Source organism: Protopterus annectens, chromosome 1.part0 (genome assembly GCF_019279795.1).
Source record: "Protopterus annectens isolate FY-2018-M chromosome 1.part0, PAN1.0, whole genome shotgun sequence".
Lineage (NCBI taxonomy): Eukaryota > Metazoa > Chordata > Ceratodontiformes > Protopteridae > Protopterus > Protopterus annectens.
Genome location: NC_056725.1, coordinates 664,301,445 through 664,321,049, shown reverse-complemented (window position 1 = coordinate 664,321,049; position 19,605 = coordinate 664,301,445).

The following is a 19,605-nucleotide window of genomic DNA, read 5'->3' as shown; positions in this document are numbered from 1 at the left end:
GATATGAAATATAAAATCCATATGAGCCTATAAAACCAGTATACATACAAACTGTGCAAAAAAATCAGTTGTAAAAAACGTAAAAATCAAAAGAAAAGAGTAGAAGAAAAACAAACAAAAAGAAGGCCGGAAAAATCAATGAGGAAAGAGGATAAGAAAGGGAGGGGCGAGGGGAGGGGTGAAGGGAAAGGGAGGGGGAAGGGGGGGGAGAGGGGAAGGAAAGGAAAGGAAAGGGAAAGGAAAGGAAAGAAGGGGACGAAGGAAAGTGAGGAAAAAGGAAAAGGACCAGAGGCTGAAAAATAGAATAGGCAAAATACAATGGGAAAAATTAATAAAATAAACAGGTGTACATCACCACCTCAGAAGTGACATACAACAAAATCACTATTATGTAAGGATTCAAACTCACTAAGAACCTCTTTATATGGGTTATTAACCCTTCATATTCCTATAGAGATCAATACATAATAGTATTGCCATATAAAATAGATATAGCTCATTGAAAACCAAAAATTATTCACAATTCATACTCATAATAGTACTGAGATTAATAATTTTATCTGGGCCCCAAACTATATTTGTAGAGGGCTATTCATAGAAGAGCAGGTCTAATATTAAGGGATGTATTTAGGCCAGGTTCCATATGTGCCCTAAGTGTTAGAATCCATCTCAACTCATATAATTCTAGGGTCCCTATTGTATCACCTTCCCTCCTGCTAGGATACAGAACCTGTAGGACTCTAAAACTAAAAGAATGGGCCGGGAATGACTGGCAATGTCTGGCTAGGACATTGTTGTCATTCATTTTCCGTATATCATATACGTGGTTGTAGACCCTATCCATCATCCTATACATCATTCAGGTTAGAATCCATGTTGCTTGGTGGAGAGTAGGTGGTACTGCTGGGTATAAAGGGAGAGTTGGGTATGGATTATCTTTTCAAGAAGATTGCCCAGAATTGAGAGGATGGATATTTGGCCGAAGTGAGAGGTATCCTTTGGGTTGGCTTGCTTTAGGAGCAGTTTAATTAGGTCAGTTTTACAAATCTGTGGCATGATGTTTGGTCTGAGCCAAAGATTATATATGTGGGAGAGAGGAAGAAATAGATGATCTCTGCAGTGAAATATGAGCCAGAGTTTTTTTGTTGTCAATGGAAATATTTTCAAGTAGAATAGAGGCTTTTCTAGGACATATGTACCTGAAGCAGAAGAGAGGGATGAATGATGGCAAGGTGGACAATGCATGATCTGTGGGAGGTGTGAAGTTTCTTCATGGAAGATTGTTACATTCTTTAAGGAAATCCTCTGGAGAAAGTTTTACTCTACCACATTGAATGGTATTTGTAGACAGGATATCATGACATGGTCTTCCTCTAAGTAGACTATCCTCTTTCCAAAAGTGTTTGGGGGAATGTAAGAGGGTAGTTTTGTTTCTTTGTTTGGAAAATTGTTCTGTGCTTCCTGATGGACTTCTTGGCTAGATTACTTATGACTATAAAGGAGGTGTCTTCGTAAGTTGTGGGGATTTGTTTCCATTCTTGCCATGCTTCATCCCTTAGAATTAAAAGATGTTTGACTTCTGTGGATAGCCATTCAGTTTTGTTGGATTTACAAAGCCTGTAAATAAGTTGAAAGACTTTGTTCATGTAAGGAGACAATATGGTTCCAGTTGTGGGCTGTCAGAAAGGTTCTGCATTTGTCTATATCTGTGCTACTTTGGATTCTAAAGGCTTTTAATATTGGAGGTAATTTTATAGGATGATTGAAAAATGTAAAGGTGATTGGGCAGTGGTCACATAGTGATGGTGGCATATTGTTTATGTTGGAAATGGAGTCTGAGATGTTTGTAATAATCAGGTTGTATTTGGAAGACCTGAGGTTAGGACTTGTTGTTTTTTTTTATGAGTGAAAGGAGACTAAGTCTGCTAAGAATGTACCCATACTATATGAATGAAGGCTAAGATAATTAAGATTGAAGTCACTTAGAATGATTATATTATTATTTTTGAGACAATTATTAACAATGTTAGTGGTTTTATCTAGGGGAGCAGGGGTAGTAGATAGGCTGTAGTGATCAGTAGTAGCTTGCTATTGTGGTTTGGAGATTTTAGTAGACTCCAGTTAGGACTGGGGTCTGAGGAGGAGTTTCCTTGGGCAGTGACTTTTGAGTTTACGTTATTTTTGTACATAGTTAGAGAGCCTCCACCTGATTGTTTGCCTGGTCTGGCATCATTGGCATACTTGTTGGAGGTCAGAAAACATTGAAAGTTGGAGGATTTTTTTTCATCCAGGATTTTGTGACTGATAGAATGTCTGGGTTGTGCTGGGAAATAAAACCATGTATGTGGTCTAGTTTGTTCCTGATGCTATGTGCATTGAGGAGGGTATAGGCCAGTGTAAGAAGGGAGTAGATCTGATGTTGAGGAAAGAGAGTCATTGGGTCTGGGATGGGTTCAATGCTACTTTTAAGAGTATAAAGATTATGGGGAACAGGGGTGAGCTAGGAAATAAGTTTGGTCTGATTACTGGGGGGTTGTGGTGGTGGTTTGTTGGTGAAGAAGTTATGGAAGTAGAGATAATACATAGTGACATGATGATTGGCTGTGTAAGTGTTTTATGAATATATTTGTTATTGGTGGTATGGGTGAAGAAGGTGAAGAGAAAAGAAGAAGGAGGAAGTTGTGCAAAAAGGAACTTAATACTGATTGGATATGTGTGTTGTGCTTGAACAGGAAGTTGAAAGTGGAAGCTAAGACTTCTAATATTGTAGTACTGACTATCAGAGTAGTGAGATAGGAGGGCTGCATGGTTTTATGGTGGTGTATTTTTAAGAGGTGTGTCTTGAGGGTGTGACAGTAGCTGGAGATCAGAGCAAATATAATTGGTGGTCTGAGGGCTGGCTGGTGAATTGGGAGTTGTAAGGGAATGACGTAGGATACAACTCCTACTGGGCTGCAAATTAGTCAAGGTTTTGTCTAGCAGTGAGCTTAAAAAGGGATCAGTTCAAATGCATAAGTTGTTTAGAAATGAGGAGCTTAGAGAAAAGAGGCAATGTTAATAATATTATGAGAGTAAAGCACTGAATGCTGTGCCACCACTTTAATGGGTTAGGTTCACCCTGATGGGAATTTATGTACTGAGACAGAAGTGATTTGAAAGGAAGAGTCAAGCAAAGAGCAGCCATGGATGTAACGTCTGTGTTGACATAATTATGAAACAGAAAAAAATAGCTTGTAAACACTAAGCACAATTGACAGGATAAGTGGAAAATGCAAAGTAAAGTTTTCACTTTTTGCTTTCTTTTCCATTGCTAAGATGCCTATGTAAAGTGTTTGGGCAGAATCTACTGCACAGCTGATCTTGGTTTACAGTGTGAGGACAGTCCCGGGTAGCTTGACAAAGAAGTGAAATACTATCATTATAACAAGGAAGAATGACCAACCACTATCAGAGACCTAGGTACATTTATTTATTTATTTTATTTGACATTTGTTGACCTGGAATGTCAAACTAGGTTCCACAGAGCCTGTTTTCAGCAGAGGCCCAGGGAGAAATGCTCCAGACTCATGTCTTTAGAATGTGGGAGGAAACAGGAGTACCCAGAGGAAACCCACATGAATGCAGAAAGAAAATGCAAACGCCTCACAGAAGGCACGCCAGCTGAGAAACGAACTGGATAACCTCTTTCTGTGAGGTGACAACGTTAACCGCTGTACCACTGCACCGCACATTCATAGACAATAATCTCTCTTTTGACCACTTTTTATCAAATACTGAGAGGAAATCTTTCAAAGTAACACAAATAATTGCTAAAAATATGCTTGCCATATCAAAGGAAATTATTGTACCCTCTATTCCTCCTTAACTGAATTGCAGTCTGAATCTGCTGTTATCTGTCTGCATTTGATTTTGCATTGGACATTTCCATGTATGGTTTAGATACTTGCATTTTTTTTTTCTCATATTACAGTTTGTTTAACTTTTAATGATGTTTTACCTCAAAGATTTTTCTTCTTGGAGTTTTTAAAGATCATGGCAAGTGTCAGTTTGAAAAGAATTCATTTTTCATTCATTGACTGATAAGGAATTCAACCTAGCTAATAAGAGGAAGGAGCTGAAAATAGGAATAGAAATAAGTGACAATACTAGATAACTGATATGTATCCAAGACATGGAAATAATTGACAATTTAGAATAAATGCTTACAGAGATTAAAAGCCCCAAAACATTCAAGTAGTTGTCTGATTAATGCCCATTTTATCCTATGTTTCTTCATTTTTCTGCAACCCTAACTAGAAACAAATATTTGGCACACTTCCTGTGGGATCCCTTTAACTGAGGTCAGATTTAATACAATCTTAGCAGCCTTTTTCAAAACTTTCTCTCTCTGTGAAAGTATGAGCAGTTTGGCAATCCAGCACATTCTTAGACTACAGTGCCTCTGTTGTAGTCATGCAAAATAAATCAAAGACACTTTACATGTTACTGCTTCTATTTCCACTAATGGAGGTTTACATGTTGATGAGCAAAGACAAAAATCCAAATAAAAGTCTCATTCCTACTTCATTAATTACAAATTATACCTTCAAAAACAGGGGACTGACAGGATGACCATCAGTTGAGTGCAGTAGTAGCAATCCAGCACATGCTGTAATGGACTGAGATGATAAAATCAGAACTGAGTCATGTAATGAAGTCCTGAACCTACCTGCCATTCTCCCCATCACTACTTATGGCCATAAGCTTTGTATAGTGACTGAAAGGATTAGATCAAACATACAAGTAAAATAAATCAGGCATGTTTACAGGGTAGATTCTCTTTCAAAAAGTGAGAAGCCTAGAACACAGTAGGATATCTGAATACTGTCATAGCTCCTCTCTGCAGAGAGAGAGAGAGAAAGAGAAGTCAGCTAAAATGGATTGGTTATCTAGTGGAGATGTGCCATGGCCACCTCCCACAGGTAGTGTACCAGATACATCTCATTAGTAGGAGGCGCAGGGATAATTCAGGACATGTTGGTGGGAATGCATCTTTCAGCTTGAGCTTGCCCGGCAATATCTGGAGAACCCACAAGATGAGCTGGAGAACTGTTCCTAAAGATTTGGAAGTCTAGAATATCATACATAGCATATTAACATTATGACAGTTACCAGTAAAAGCAGTTTACAAAATGGATTGATGAATGGTTAGAATTTGGTAGGAGGGGTTCTATATTAATGACCATAATGCTAAATTTAATGTGCACTTTTACTGTGGTAGTTTCATTTATGTTGCTATTTCTTAGTATAAGTATAGTTTCAGAATGTCAATGCTCTCTCTCTCTGTCTCTCTTTTATTTGTGTATCTTGTTTATTCTTCCAAGCAGATTAATTACACAGAACCAAAGACTCCACTACCAGGGAGATAAGCTGCACAAAACAAACAAAAGAACATTTTGAGACAATCAAACTAAGCAGCATGTCTTTAGAAGGGAACAGGCCCATGTATTCATAAACAAAGTGCATACATACAACAACATTATGCACTCCGTGTATAATACATGGACATGACATTAGGCCAGTTTATAAATCTGAATTGTAGTAAGAAAATGTCACATCACTGATGCTGTGAATCATAGACTGAAGAAAATACGTACCACATTGTCAGTGTAACTGTGCACTGTTGTCAGCTAACCAATTGACTCAGTATCTTCCTACACTAGTTTGACAAAATATATGCAGCACAGCACTTATATTCTTTATAAACAGATATTATTTGACATGTGTGTGTGTGTGTGTGTGTGTGTGTGTGTGTGTGTGTGTGTGTGTGTGTGTGTGTGTACATGTGTGTGTACATGTGTGTGTATGTGTGTGTGTGTGTGTGTGTGTGTGTGTGTGTGTGTGTGTGTGTGTGTGTGTGTGTGTGCGCGCATGTTATGATTCAAGTCACATGCAGTCTAGGTGTAGCAGCGACACGCAGAATAACTGTTGACATACTGTTCATGACAATACTGAAATTATTTCCCGATGCTTCCTGGAATAATATCAGAACAGTAAATGAGCAGGTCACTCATACTCTATATATTATTGTCCTTTAGAAATCTATTTGTACAACCCTTCAAAATCCTCTTCATGTTCCTTCTTAGCAGTAAGATTAGAAAAATGGTTGTCTCTGACTTGAGAGCAAAGCATACATTGACCTGAATGCTACTATCTAGAGGTGACCTTACCTCCATTTCCTCACCCATCTTTTCTCTAATTAACATTGTTCCAAATAATCCATTCCTAGTTCTCTCCTCTGCAATTTGCATGTAACCTTCTTGGAAATGTTGATGTATATATATATATATATATATATATATATATATATATTAATATATATATATATATATGTGTATATATATATATATATATATATATATATATATATATTTAATGAATGTTTTAAGGTTTTTGAATATTACGACTTTTAGATATATTACACTTGAATATTTATTAATTGAATTTAGTGTCACTTATTGACTGGAATTTATGATAGTTGCTGCAACATTTTGAATCTCTATATATTTGGGTGATAGTTTTTTGTGTTGAAACCATCTGAAGAAGCAGTTTGTTGTTACTGCGAAAGCACTTACAAATAAAAGCTTTGTCTTTAAAGCATATTTCTTCCTTTGGTGTTGAACTTCTGCCTTGTTTTGGTTTGTTGTCTTGTATGGATATTGATTTTCATTACTGTTCGAACCATTAATTCTCTCTGCCAGTCATTTTGTGTATGTGAATTTATTGTGATTGCTCTTGACATTGGAAAAAAAAGGTAGAACCAATGATATCTGGGCCAAATGGGGGTCACCTAGAGAATTTTGTGATTGTCTTTCTAAATTTTAAGGAAGACTTTTTGAATTAGAGGAAAGGGAACAAAGGCATACAGCAATTTATCTTCCCATGTAAAAGAGAAGACATCCTTTGCCCTTGTTTCAAGGAGCAAAATATTCTGAGATGATGTCTCAGAATGAAAGAAAAGATATCTATCTCTGTGGTACCCTACTGGTGGACAGTATGTATAAATACTTCCCTGCTTGATATCCATTCATGGTGTCTTTGATATGCTCTGCCAAGCTGTTCTGTTCTGATGGTATATAAACTGCTTGGAGAAAAACAGCTGGAATGAACAGCAATTTATGAAGCCATCATTGCTGACTTGTACAGAGGGTAAGATTTTGTACCCCCTGTTTATTGAGGTACCACAGGACAGCTGTATTGCCTATTAGAACCCAAAGTATTACCTGGGACCATATTTGATGGAGATATTTAGGAGCCATTATTACTGCTTTCATTTCTTTTATGCCTGTTTGCTTTTTCCTGTTCTTTTTTGACTGGAGACCTTGGCCTTGTAATCTTTTGAACAAGACCTCCCAGACCCTGTCTGATGCATCCATGGAGACACGTTGAAAATGAGAAGGGATTAGAAAGGGAACACCTGGGTTTAACTTTATCTGAGTGATAGAGTGATGTAGCTGTTTATTCACAAATGGCAAAAGAGGATGGCAATGCTGAGCACAAATATATTTTAGGAACCTGAATTTTTCTCATATACAGTCTGGCAAATGGGATCATCTGGATGGTGACGTAGTGAGCATAATTATATAAGTTCAGGAATTAATATAATGAAAAGAAGCAGAACAGAATGAGGAAAACTATGGACAGACAGTTGGATGAGATAAGGATGAAGTAAGGATGGAAATAGCTTCCTTAAGAAGGATAAAACACAAGAACCAGGAGATGAGTACCTCATAGGATCCTTAGAAGTGTGATCAGAGTGCTAACAGAGATTTTCAACAGATCACTGATAATGCACAAGGGCCTGAGGACTGGAAAAAAAGTGTGGTCACTTGTATAAAGTACAGAGCAAGGAACATCTTGTTATAGGCTTGTCAGCCTAGAGCCTTGGTATACTAAGTCTTAGAAAGAATCCTGATGACAAATAATGTACTGCTTCTACAGGAATCAACCAACATGGTTTCATGGCCAGAAGAATCTGTCAAAGGTGATCTAATTTTATGAATGAGTTACAAGTGGATTTGAAAAGGGAATACCAGTTGACCTAAACTACCTAGTCTTCAGCAAAGGCTTTGACATAGTTTCACCTGGAGGATGAGTAGGAAGACGGAAATGGTTGGGGCTACAACCCAGCGTGAGTAATTCTCCATGTGTTTTATTTAAGCAATAACCGATGACGTGGTATGGTATATTGAAGATTTACCCACGGTTGGTGTGGTTTAATCATGAGGGTGAAGCCCGAGTCTTTAAATAAAGCCAACCATGGGAAAATTTCAATATACCACAACCACGGAGTCAGTTATTGCTATTATACAATGACATTATTTAAGAAAAAAAATACTTACTTTCCTTAAATAATGTCTTTGTATAACGACGCAGTACTGTTCTTCCCCGGCTGGTGGTATACTGCTGCATTGTTTTGATGTACTGCGCATGCATATGGGACTTGCATTCCCACGCATACCCAGTACATCATTGCTTTGAAAAGGAAGCAACAGAGAAAAGAAAGTCTCCGTTGCTCTGTTTTTGTTTTCTTTCTTTCTTTCTTTTTTTTTTTTATTTTATTATTAAAAAAAGTTTGGGCTACTTTAGGGGTAGGAGAGAAATTCAGACTGGAGGAAATGAAAAGAAAATCAGGTACGTGTCTTTAGTTTTAAATAACGTACCTGATTTTCTTTGTATTTCCTCCATGCTGCCTATCGGGTATGTCCGGAGTGAGGACTATATTTTTTTTTTTTCATTTTTGTTGAAAAAAAAAATAAGAGTTTTGGAATATACAAATGGAAAGAAGTCTGGGTGACTGGACTTTTTCCATTGGTATATTGCGGGATTTACAATGGGCACACTGGTTGGGCTGGCCAATCAGCATGCATGTTTTTGAATACGAATGGCCAGTCATTGTATAATATCTAATATTGCATTTAAGTTCAAGTTTAAATTCTTCATATTGCAATGCGTTTAGAAAACACTTCACAGCAAGTAAAAACTGAACAAAAATAAACAACTTTAAACCGATTAGTTCCACAAGCAGATAAACAGTTAAATAAATCTACAATAAAACATACTTAACAGAAGTAAAAAACTGTAACGTGCTAACTAAACAATACAACAACAGTAATCTAAACTGGTTCTGTCATTAGCAAACCTTATTCTCTGCCTTAGTTGGCTGGAGCATATGGTTTCAGTCCTAGCCAAACTCAAACCAACCACCCTTGCAGCCGATAACCTTCTTGCCAAATACCTCCAAATTGCATCCACAGCTATAGCCTATCCCATTTCACTTCTAATAAATAGATCCATCACCAAACATACCGTTCTGTCCCTGTGGAAAACCTTATATATCATACCACTCCACAAAGGTGGCCCCTCCCTAGACCTTTCCAACTATCAACCAGTTACAATTCTCTCACCTCTCTCTAAGATCCTAGAAAGATATATTTATCACCAGTTCCTCTCCTGTCTCCTCACCAACAACCTTCTCTCCTCAACCCATCATGGATTTCACCCATCCCACAGCACCACCACTGCCCTACTCAAATTCACCAATACTATAAACTCCCACAGGAATCTAGGTAAATGTGTCTCAACTACCTTCCTATATTTATCCAAGGCATTTGACACAGTCTCACATAATAAACTACTGTCTTGTTTCTCTGAACTCAACCTTAACAACTCCACCCTGCTCTGGTGTAAAGGCTACTTAGTTAATCACCAGTAATCCATCAAATGGCATAACTCTCTACCCCCCCACTCCCAACCACCTTAGGTGTGCCGCAAGGATCAATCCTAGGACCCCCTTCCTTTTAATATCTTCACAAACCAACTCCATTCAGCTACCTTTATAGCCGACATAGTCCAATACGCTGACAACACAACTCTCATATGCTCTACACCCAACCATCAACTTCTCTAACAAAAAGCCTTCTCTGAAATAGAGAACTGCCTTAATAACTCACAACTCATACTAAATCCCAAGAAAACACAACTAATGCTATTCCACTCTACTAAAATGAGCAACCTTACCTTCTCTATACTCTTCGTCAGCAAAACCAAAATCACCCCTATCGCTGAGGCTAAACTCCTAGGAGTTACCATTGACCAGCAACTCAAATTCACAAAGCACATATCAACAACCGTCACTAAAGTCCACAAAAAGCTAGGCTCCCCCTTTCTTTGTAAAAGTTATCTAACCACCGAATCTCAACTTGCAATAGCCAGGACCCACCTCCTATCTACTCTACTTTATGCATCCCCAATTCTAACAAATCTTTATAAAACTGACCTTAATAAACTTTCCATCTGTTACAAGAAAATTGCTAGATTTGCTACAATGCCAAATCACAATCCCACCACTGCCTTTCCCTACAAGCCTTGCACTGGCTTGAATTTCCAAACCTATTAAGGTACCATCAACTCAGCCTAGCTCATCCAATTCTGCACTATCCCAAGAAATCCCCCAACCTGACTGGCTTGCTGAACTTATACAATTCAATAGACAACTTTGGTAATCCAACAAAGCCTTAATCGAACCCATCACATGCAAAAACAACTCCGGGGAATCGCTATTTGCCCATGAAATAGCAAAAGTGTGGAACTACCTTCCTCCTGACCTCAGACTACAAAACTCCACACCTTCCTTCAAAAGCCTACTTAAAACATACCTCTTCACCAACCATCTATGCAACGGTAATTGACCACCTGAAGCCTCGTCCACTCACTATTTCTATACCCCATCTGTCCTGGATAACACAAACAACACCAACTAACTATACCTATCCATGTGTGAGCAATAACCTATATGTGAGTGTATGTACATGCGTGTGTTTATATGTGTGTGTGTGTGTGTGTGTGTGTGTGTGTGTGTGTGTGTGTGTGTGTGTGTGTATATGTATATATGTGTGTATATGCTCTTACATATATATTGCTTGAATGTATATATGGAAACTTAAACATTTATATACTCATATTCAGTTGTGAAATATCTTGCCATGCTCTACCAGGTTCTTATCTACTCTCAATGTATATTTTGTACACTTGTATTTTTAACCAAAAGGGGAAATATCATCTTATTGTATACTAATGGCTGTAAAGTCTGCAATATGTATGCTACTACTCTGTAATGTCTCTCTTGTAAATTTTTCTTCTCTCTATAAACTTATGGAGTTTTTCTCACCAGGACTTCGCTGAAAATGGACACTTATTGTCCAGTCAGACTATCCTAGCAAACAAATGTTAAATAAATAAATAAAATATATTTACCTTTTACCTCTAGTTTCTGACTCCCAATATGTAATCAATGACCGCAGTTTACCCAAGTATTTTTATAATCATCCTTTTGGAATAAACATTTCCATCCCTGTTGGCCATCTCACCTATCAATTGTGGTCTAAAAACTGAGTAGTCAGTGAGTTCCACTTGTTTCTGGGGAAGTGACTGCCAAACTTTAAGATTCAAGAATTGAAAACTGTGGCTTGCAGAATATAACTTGAAAGAAGGACCTTGTAGAGATCTGCTTAGATTGGCTTGTTAATAAGTTACACAAAAATTTGTTTCAGTACATGTTAGTAATTGTAAAGAAAGTTTGAGTGGGAGAAAAATCATCATAAAAGACTGATGTCATACAATACATATGGTCACAAAGTGGACAGAACAGTTTTAGAAGAGGGACAGGATATAGTAGAATAGGTAGAGTAAAGGGTTAAGGCAAAATTATCTTGAGGAAGATTTAAGGTAACAGAAAAAAGGGAGTGCGGTGAGCTGAAAATGACAGTAAAAGGATAAAAGTAGAGTAGGAGAAAAAAGGGAGTGGGTAAGTTAGAAATTAGACTAGTTCATACCTTTTAACTGTACAGAATTTTGCATGTCTATATCTTTTTCACAGAACTGTGGTTTTCTAGGAAATCATTGGCAACTCATTGAAGATTGAAGTCAAAAAATAATGACAGACGTTTGAGTTTCAGACTTCATACCCAAATTCATGCCAAAGCAAAACCTGTTGTTCTATCAACTTTCCAAGTTTGCAACAATATTTAAAAATTGTCCCTATTTTTGGGCCTTTGCCTCCCTATTACTTATGGCTTTGTCCAGATTTCATGGTCTAAGAGGTTAAGATAAAGTGGTAGAAATTAGAAAGTAAGTATTAATAAGAGAACTACAACAGTAGGAAATGGAGGTATATGAATTGATGAGATGTTGATAGGAGGAGAAGGTACCATGTTGAAGTGGTTTGTGTCAGATAAGAATGTGGAAAGTTTTGTGGTTGTCAAAGCAGAGACATAGAAATGAGTCTTTGGTGTGTGTATGTGTTTATTATTATTATTATTATTATTATTATTATTATTATTATTATTATTATTATTATTATTATTATTATTTTAATAGATGATGGTAGTAACTCAACTGATGTCCTGTGGGATTTTGTTCCAGTTTTCCATATCAAGTATGGTGAGTGATCTCTCAGCAGCAGCTATGGAGTAAGGAGGTCTAGTAAGGAGGAAGGGGTCAGTGCTTCTTAACAAGTATGTTTGTCATCTTTATAAAAGAAGATTTTTAAGTGGGGGCAGCAGTTATCATTGAGAAGCTTAAAGGTCAGTATGTTTAGCTCTTTAATTTACATTTAGACATATAAATGTCTCAACATGTACCTGTACTGCCTAACTCTTGGCTTTTTGTGTGCCAAATATAGGGGTCAAATCCTTCCATGTGAATGCAAAGCTAGGCTTCTTAAGATCCTCACAGATCAATGTCCAAATAAGTACCTATGAACCTAGAGTCTACTGTAAGCCTTGTAAGTGTTTGACAATGATGCTCTGAAGGTGGTAAAAGGTGTATAAAGCATAGGATCTTTTTTCTGTCCTCTGTAGTAACTTTTAGTTTTGAGGTGACAGTAGTGTGATAAGGGGTTGTACATATTCCAAGTATGGAAAGTAGCACAATAATGGCAACAACTTGCCCAGCTTCGTTTGTCAGGAGATTTGACATTTTTTAGGCAACCCTGAGTTGTGTGAGGGATTTTTGTGGTTGCATTTCTGCAGGTGTGGTAAATGAAGGTTTCTGGTTAAGCAGAAGACCTAGATATTTTTGTGTGGAGACAGAAGGTTAAAGGCTGGATAAGTAGGTCTTGTGTGTGAAGTGGATGAGCAGTATGCAGCTGTCTAGTAGTAGCAAACAGCATAACAGTGGATAGTTTGGTATTTAAAATGTGTTTTTATTGTGCATCCAGTTCCACAGTAACATAAAGTCAGTTTGCAAAAGTTCAGAGATTTCTTTGTGTGACAGGGATGATCAGCTTAGGAAACTCGTAAGATCATTTATGAAAAGTGAGAATCGAAAAGGTCTGGCTACTAACCCCTGTGGGGTACCCATTGCTGATAGTGGTCTTATGGTGTCTATTCCAACTGATAAGGAGAAGGTTTGTTATGTAGGTAACTGTTGAACCACACACAGACCTCTTCTGAGCAAAGGCACCTATGTAGTCTTCATAGCAGTATAGTATCATCTATAGTTCTGAAACCTCATTAAGGTTGAAGGCCATGGCACCTGTTAGTCTACTTTCTTCAAAGTTTTCCTAGAGTATATTAGTAGGAGTGCTGATGGGGGTACGGTGTATTTGGGCCTAAATCCATGCAGCTTGTAAGTTTGAATCTTGTACTGTGCAATGTAGTTCAAGGTTTATTTGTACACTGGTTGTTGGAATATCTTTGCTGTAGGGTGTAGAATAGCAATGGATCTGTGATCCTCCACTGCCTTAGGGGGGAAGCAGTCTTGAGTATGAGAATGACAGTAGCTTTTTGAAGAGGTTAGGAAGGCATTTACTATTCTTTCAGATACTGAATATGTGTGTTACAGGTGTTGCTACATCATTACTTCTCGGTTTGTGTGGAAGAGGGTGTAAAGATTGTAATCTAGGGGAGATGTTTAATGTTGTTTTGTTTAATTCATCTTTTACTTGTTTTCCGTGTTAATTTTTAAAGGAGAAGTAGGGCTATTCCAAATAGTTGTGAAAATATAGTGTAGATGCAGGCGTGCTGATGCAAGAAAAAATTGGTTGTCTTGTGGTGGGTTGATTAGCTTGTGTTTAATATTTAGCATGTTTTTTGGTCTAATTTTATTTATTTATTTATTTATTTATTTATTTTACATTTGTTGACTGGGATATTCCAGCTGGGCATAAGAGCCCTTTTTAGTGGAAGTCTGGGGAGAAAAGCTTCACATAACAATAAAATGAGAGTGTACAAGCTCCATGTGGCAATCAAAATAGAAATAAAGTAACAGTATAGAAGGTGCAGAGATGAAACAGCATACCATTCAAGGCTTTCCATATAAAACATGAAGTTATTCTGCATCTGCAGAACAAATGTTTATGATAGCATGGTTTTCTTTCCAAGTTACAAGTAGTTGAATATCTTTCCATATTACATGTAATCATCTATGAAAAAGTTTGTGCTCAGTTCATTCTGGAGATGAACGCTGGCAGATCAAGATTGTCTTTAATGTTGTTTGAGTTCTGCTTAAAAGTTTGTAGCTCTTTAATTTGCTTCAGGGAGTTGGATTTAGTTCCAATGTTGGGAGAAATAGCTAGAGGGAGTGTATGACCTGCTATATTTTGAGACTTATGTATCATGGCTAGGGGTTTCCCTTGTAAGTGTAGATTTCTGCTTGGGTTAGCATACTGGATTAAAGATTTGAGGGCTGGGAATTTGGGTTGTATATTAAATTCTGTACAATTAAAAGTTGGCATTGGTGAAAGACTCTGGGTGGTTTGATCCATTTTAGTGGTCTGCGAGCCTGGTGATGGTGGACGTTGTAGCATTGCTCAAGTATTATTCTCAGAAGTACTGTTAGGTGTATGAAGATTTGAGAAACATATGGTAGTGTGAGTGGTAAGTAGGTTTTTCTGACTGTTTTACTAGCTTTATCTGTAAGGTAAGATGTTGCCCTATAGAACAGGTTGAGACATTGCTGTGTATTTTTGATTGCTACTTGAATGTGTGTGTGTGGGGGGTGGGGGTCAAATGACTCCTAAAAGTTTATAGTGTGTGGTCAAAGTCTGATCTTGGTCCTCCTGGATAGTGTAATGCTAAACCAGACTTTACTTTGAAAGTGTGATTTAGGGATAAAGAGAAGCTGCTTACTTTTTTGTGGTTCAGTAGAAGTTGTGAGTTATATAGCCAGGTTTCAATCCAAGTGAAGGCTTCTTGGGTCGGTTCTTGTAATCTGTGTAGGGTAGAACTAAGCAAATTAACATAAATCATCAGAATATTGTGTCAAAGTAGCATGTTTGTCTGCTGAGAATAGATCGTTTGTAAGGATGTTAAACAATAGTGGTCCACATAGGGATCCCTGTGGTACATCAGCTTAGAGAAACAAGAAGGAGGAAAACCCATGCAACTTGACAGCTTGATATCTTTCTGATAATTAGCTTTTAAACCAAGAGAGAGAGGGGTGAGACAGAGACCTAGAAAAGAAAGTTTTAGTAGTACTGGTTAATTCAAGAGTTTTAGACAAGTTGAGAAACAGTGAGGAGACCAAATTTCCAGACTTTCTGTTTATTGATGTTGTTGGTAAATTGAATTAAGGCTGTGGTGGGTGGAAAGCCATGTTGCATAAGGAAAAGAAATGTATTTGCAGTAAGATAGTCCAGTAATTGGATCTGTATACCTTTTTCAAGAACTTTAGATATGGGAGATAGCATGGTGATTGGCCTAAAATTAGCATACTCATTAGATGATCCTCATTTTTGAAGTGACACAATATATTTGTTTCCAGATAGTGGGGACATGACCGTTACAGATGGATCTATTTTTTAAAATGGGTAAGGGGTAGGCATTGGCATCATCAGCTGTTTTTAGATATTCTAGTAGAAGATTATCTACTGCCAGTGTAGTGGTTTTCAGTCTGAGGAGTTGTTTTTTCACTAATAGCGTGGATTGTAGTTTTGTAGAGAAGTGAGCTCAGTAACAGTTGGATTCTAGCAAAGGAGCAGAATCATATATTTTTCACCCACTGCAGTGTAGAGAAAGAAGGAAAGCAATCAGTGAAACTGAAGCAGAAGTTTAGCCTTGTAATATACTTCTAGAGTGTAGGCTAAAAGAAAAGCTCAGTGCTACAAACACTATATGAAGACAGAAGAACAGCGGAATTAAGTGGAGACAACAGAAGGCAGATTGTACTGACATGAGGGATCAGAGTTTTTGAGAGAAAATACTGCTGGCAGGCGTAGAGTGCTACAAGTGACGATTTAGTTTGAGCTCTGGCAGTGGGTTTGAGGTACCTACATGTGTGTGTATATATCTATCTATACATATGCATATATATATATCTCGATGTACTGAAATGTCGAATTTCAGTACGTCAAGACTGAATAGTGGAAGTGCAGTTATGCAAAACTGCACTATGTTGAATGCGGAAATGTCGAATCCGCTATCGTGATGTTGCGTTCGTGACGTGTGGTGCGGTTTGTGGAATTATCTGGGGCTTCAGGTAAGTGGTGTTTGTGTAAGGGTATTGGGTAGGGATTCTAGTGTGTATGAGTGTGTGTAGTGGTGCTTTTTGTGTGTTTGTGTGTTTAGTGCGACCTTGGAGTTAGAATATATAAGTAGGTGAGGTGTGTGGGGGGGTGCAGCCCGGACATAGAGGGTGCAGGGGGCTTGCCCACCTGCATATAGCTAGGGTAGGTGTGTTTGTGTGTTATGTTGTGTTTGTCTGTGTTGTTTTGTTTGTTTTCATGTAGTTAGGTAAGTGTGTGTGTGTGTGTGTGTGTGTGTGTGTGTGTGTGTGTGTGTCTGTGTCTGTGTGTGTGTGAATGGTCGCGATTGTACTATTCCCGGTTTTAGGTGTTCAGGTATGTGGATTTTCGGCTATTCATTCTCGAAATACTGAAATTGACATTTCAATATTTCAAGATTGTCTATATATATATATATATATATATATATATATATATATATATATATATATATATATATATATATATATATTCACACACACACACAATCATATACATATAAGATTATTATGGGAACCAGCTTCTCTCTGGCTTATAGGTATTTATAGCTTTAGCAGTTATTACATGCAGGTATTCATTAATTTCTCTAAATTTAGCACTCATGCATTGCTGTTAGTATCAACGTACATTATAGTGGGCTTCTTCTGTCCTCTCTCAGAATTATTGCAGGAAAGGGACCTCTATCCTGCTGATCAGCAGGTTTCTTTTCCCTAACTTCAGATCAGACTGCCAAAGTGTGTGAATGTAATTAGAGTGAGGATGAGTAGGGAAGTGGCTGAAAAAAACAAAACAGAAGAATTTGTTTAGTATAATTATGTTAGGGTCAGAAAAGGCACAATATACACTTCTGCTTTCTTTGACATAACTTCTTCTAATTCTAACTATATTATTGCTTTTTAAGCAGTAATATAGTTAGAATTAGAAGGGGTTATGTCAAAGAAAGCAGAAGTATATATTGCTGCTAACTACCAGACAGGCTTCTGAAATTTTCTTTGGCAGTCAGGCAAGGAAACCAGAAAGATGGATTCAGGGGAACAGAGAAGTATGCAGTAAATAGTATCTCTTGGCATTGCCGACAAATATAATACTTATATCAAACCAGAACACGCTACTTAGATGATTACATGGAAAGAAACTTAACAAAATGTTGTTATAGCATGTTCTTTTGATAACCAACCTAAATGACTTCAGAAAAATGCAGCACCTTAGAAAAGTTGAGTACAGCACTATATAAGGCAACAGAAATGTCTTGTGTTACATTCAGACATCAGTTGCAGTTTTTGCACTCTAGTAGCCGTTAGAAGAAGGAGCATCACTAATTTCACTGTTAAGGTCAAATGATAACAAGAAATACGATGTTTTTCTGCAGCTATCATCACTACATTATACCACAATTCACAAAAGTGGCATTACATTACAAAAATATCAACACTTTATTAACATGCTTAGCTAGGCATATCTCAGCTTAACTAGAAATATCCCAGCAAGAGGGACAGAAAGATTTGAGACACTCAAAGTTTGTCCAAATAACGTCGCTACATCACAACTTCAAGCATTGTAAATAACCATATGTAATTCCTAACTGAGGTAAAGAGCATCCTGGCATTGTCCTTTTAAGTTTGAATATGTTATCACCTGAGATGTGTTTGACTGTATTCCAAAACTGTTTTGGGCATCAAAATTGGAGTAATTGGATTTTCTTGTAATAGCTGGCTTTGGCAAAGTTTATGGTAAGTTTTGACTGCTTTCTAAGGAAGTATTTGTATCAGTTTTTCTAAAGTTGTGGTAGTATTTGTGTCAGTTTGTAGGGTCTTATTTACAGTCTTTCCAGGCTATATCTATAACTTTTAACATCTGAGTTATTTAGGGACTGAGCCATGATACGTTCCTGCCTTTCAGTCTGTTTTTATAGGATTTAATGAGTTTTGGATGTGTGTGAGTGATTAAAAAGTATTGTTAGATCCTGCTCAGGGCAAAAGAATCATAAACTAGAGTCAAGTCTATTTTGTTTAGTTTCATACCTCTTAACCTCTAAGTGCAAGAAATTTGGACAAAACAAAAAATAATGAGGAAACAATGAGTTAAAATAGGGACAAATTTTAAACAGTGTCTTATACGTATTGAACATCGCTAACAGTTTTTGTGTTAGCATGCATTTTCTGAAGGATATGAAGTTTGAAACTCAAATGTATTTCATTATTTAGTGGCTTGAATTCTCACTGGTTTGCCAGAAAACAACAAATATTATGAGGAACATATTAAAAATATAAGAAAAAAATAAAGTCATTCTGTGAAAATCTGGACAGTTGAGAGGTATGCTTACTTCTACAGCAAGTACTGACTCTAAGGTTTCAGGAGTTAGGAGAGGGTGGATGGTTCTCAGGTGGCATGTAGTAATTACAAGGCAGGGACTCCTAAGTGTATACATGAGCACCAGGTTTAATATGCATTAGTCTGGAGTGTTAGCATGGAAATTGTCTAGTCATATGCTTTATTGGTGAGAGGGTTCAGCGTAGTGCCTGATGAAACTAGATATGTGAGGTTTTTGTATATTATTAGTGTCTTGAGCATTGTGTACAGAGAGTCCTGGAACTCTTGGTTGCAGTTTCCCTTTATGATAAACTTATTTTGCTTTACTCTTGTGATAATAGTATCCATAAATGAGTCATATTGCAAAAGGGTTATTGGGATATATAGTGTTGAAATATAGATTTTAGTGTGGCCTAGTGGCCAGTTGGAGCCAGAATCTAAATTAGTGTGGCTGCTGCAGATGGAATATAGATTTTAGTGTTGCCTAGTGGCCAGTTGGAGTCAGTATCTAAATTAGTGTGGCTGCTGCAGATGAGGGTGGGGTTTAGTTGCTGTTTTTATTGGCTAGACTGAGTACTCATCCCACAGTTCTAAATACAGGTTTGTTTGTTGTTAAGCTGGGTGACATATAGGGGCATATATAGTGAGTCCTTCAACCAAGATTCTGTGATTTGTAATATGGCAGATTTCTTTTGTTGTAGTCACACTTAAAGATGTATCAATTTGCTGATGACACTGCAGACATTAATGGT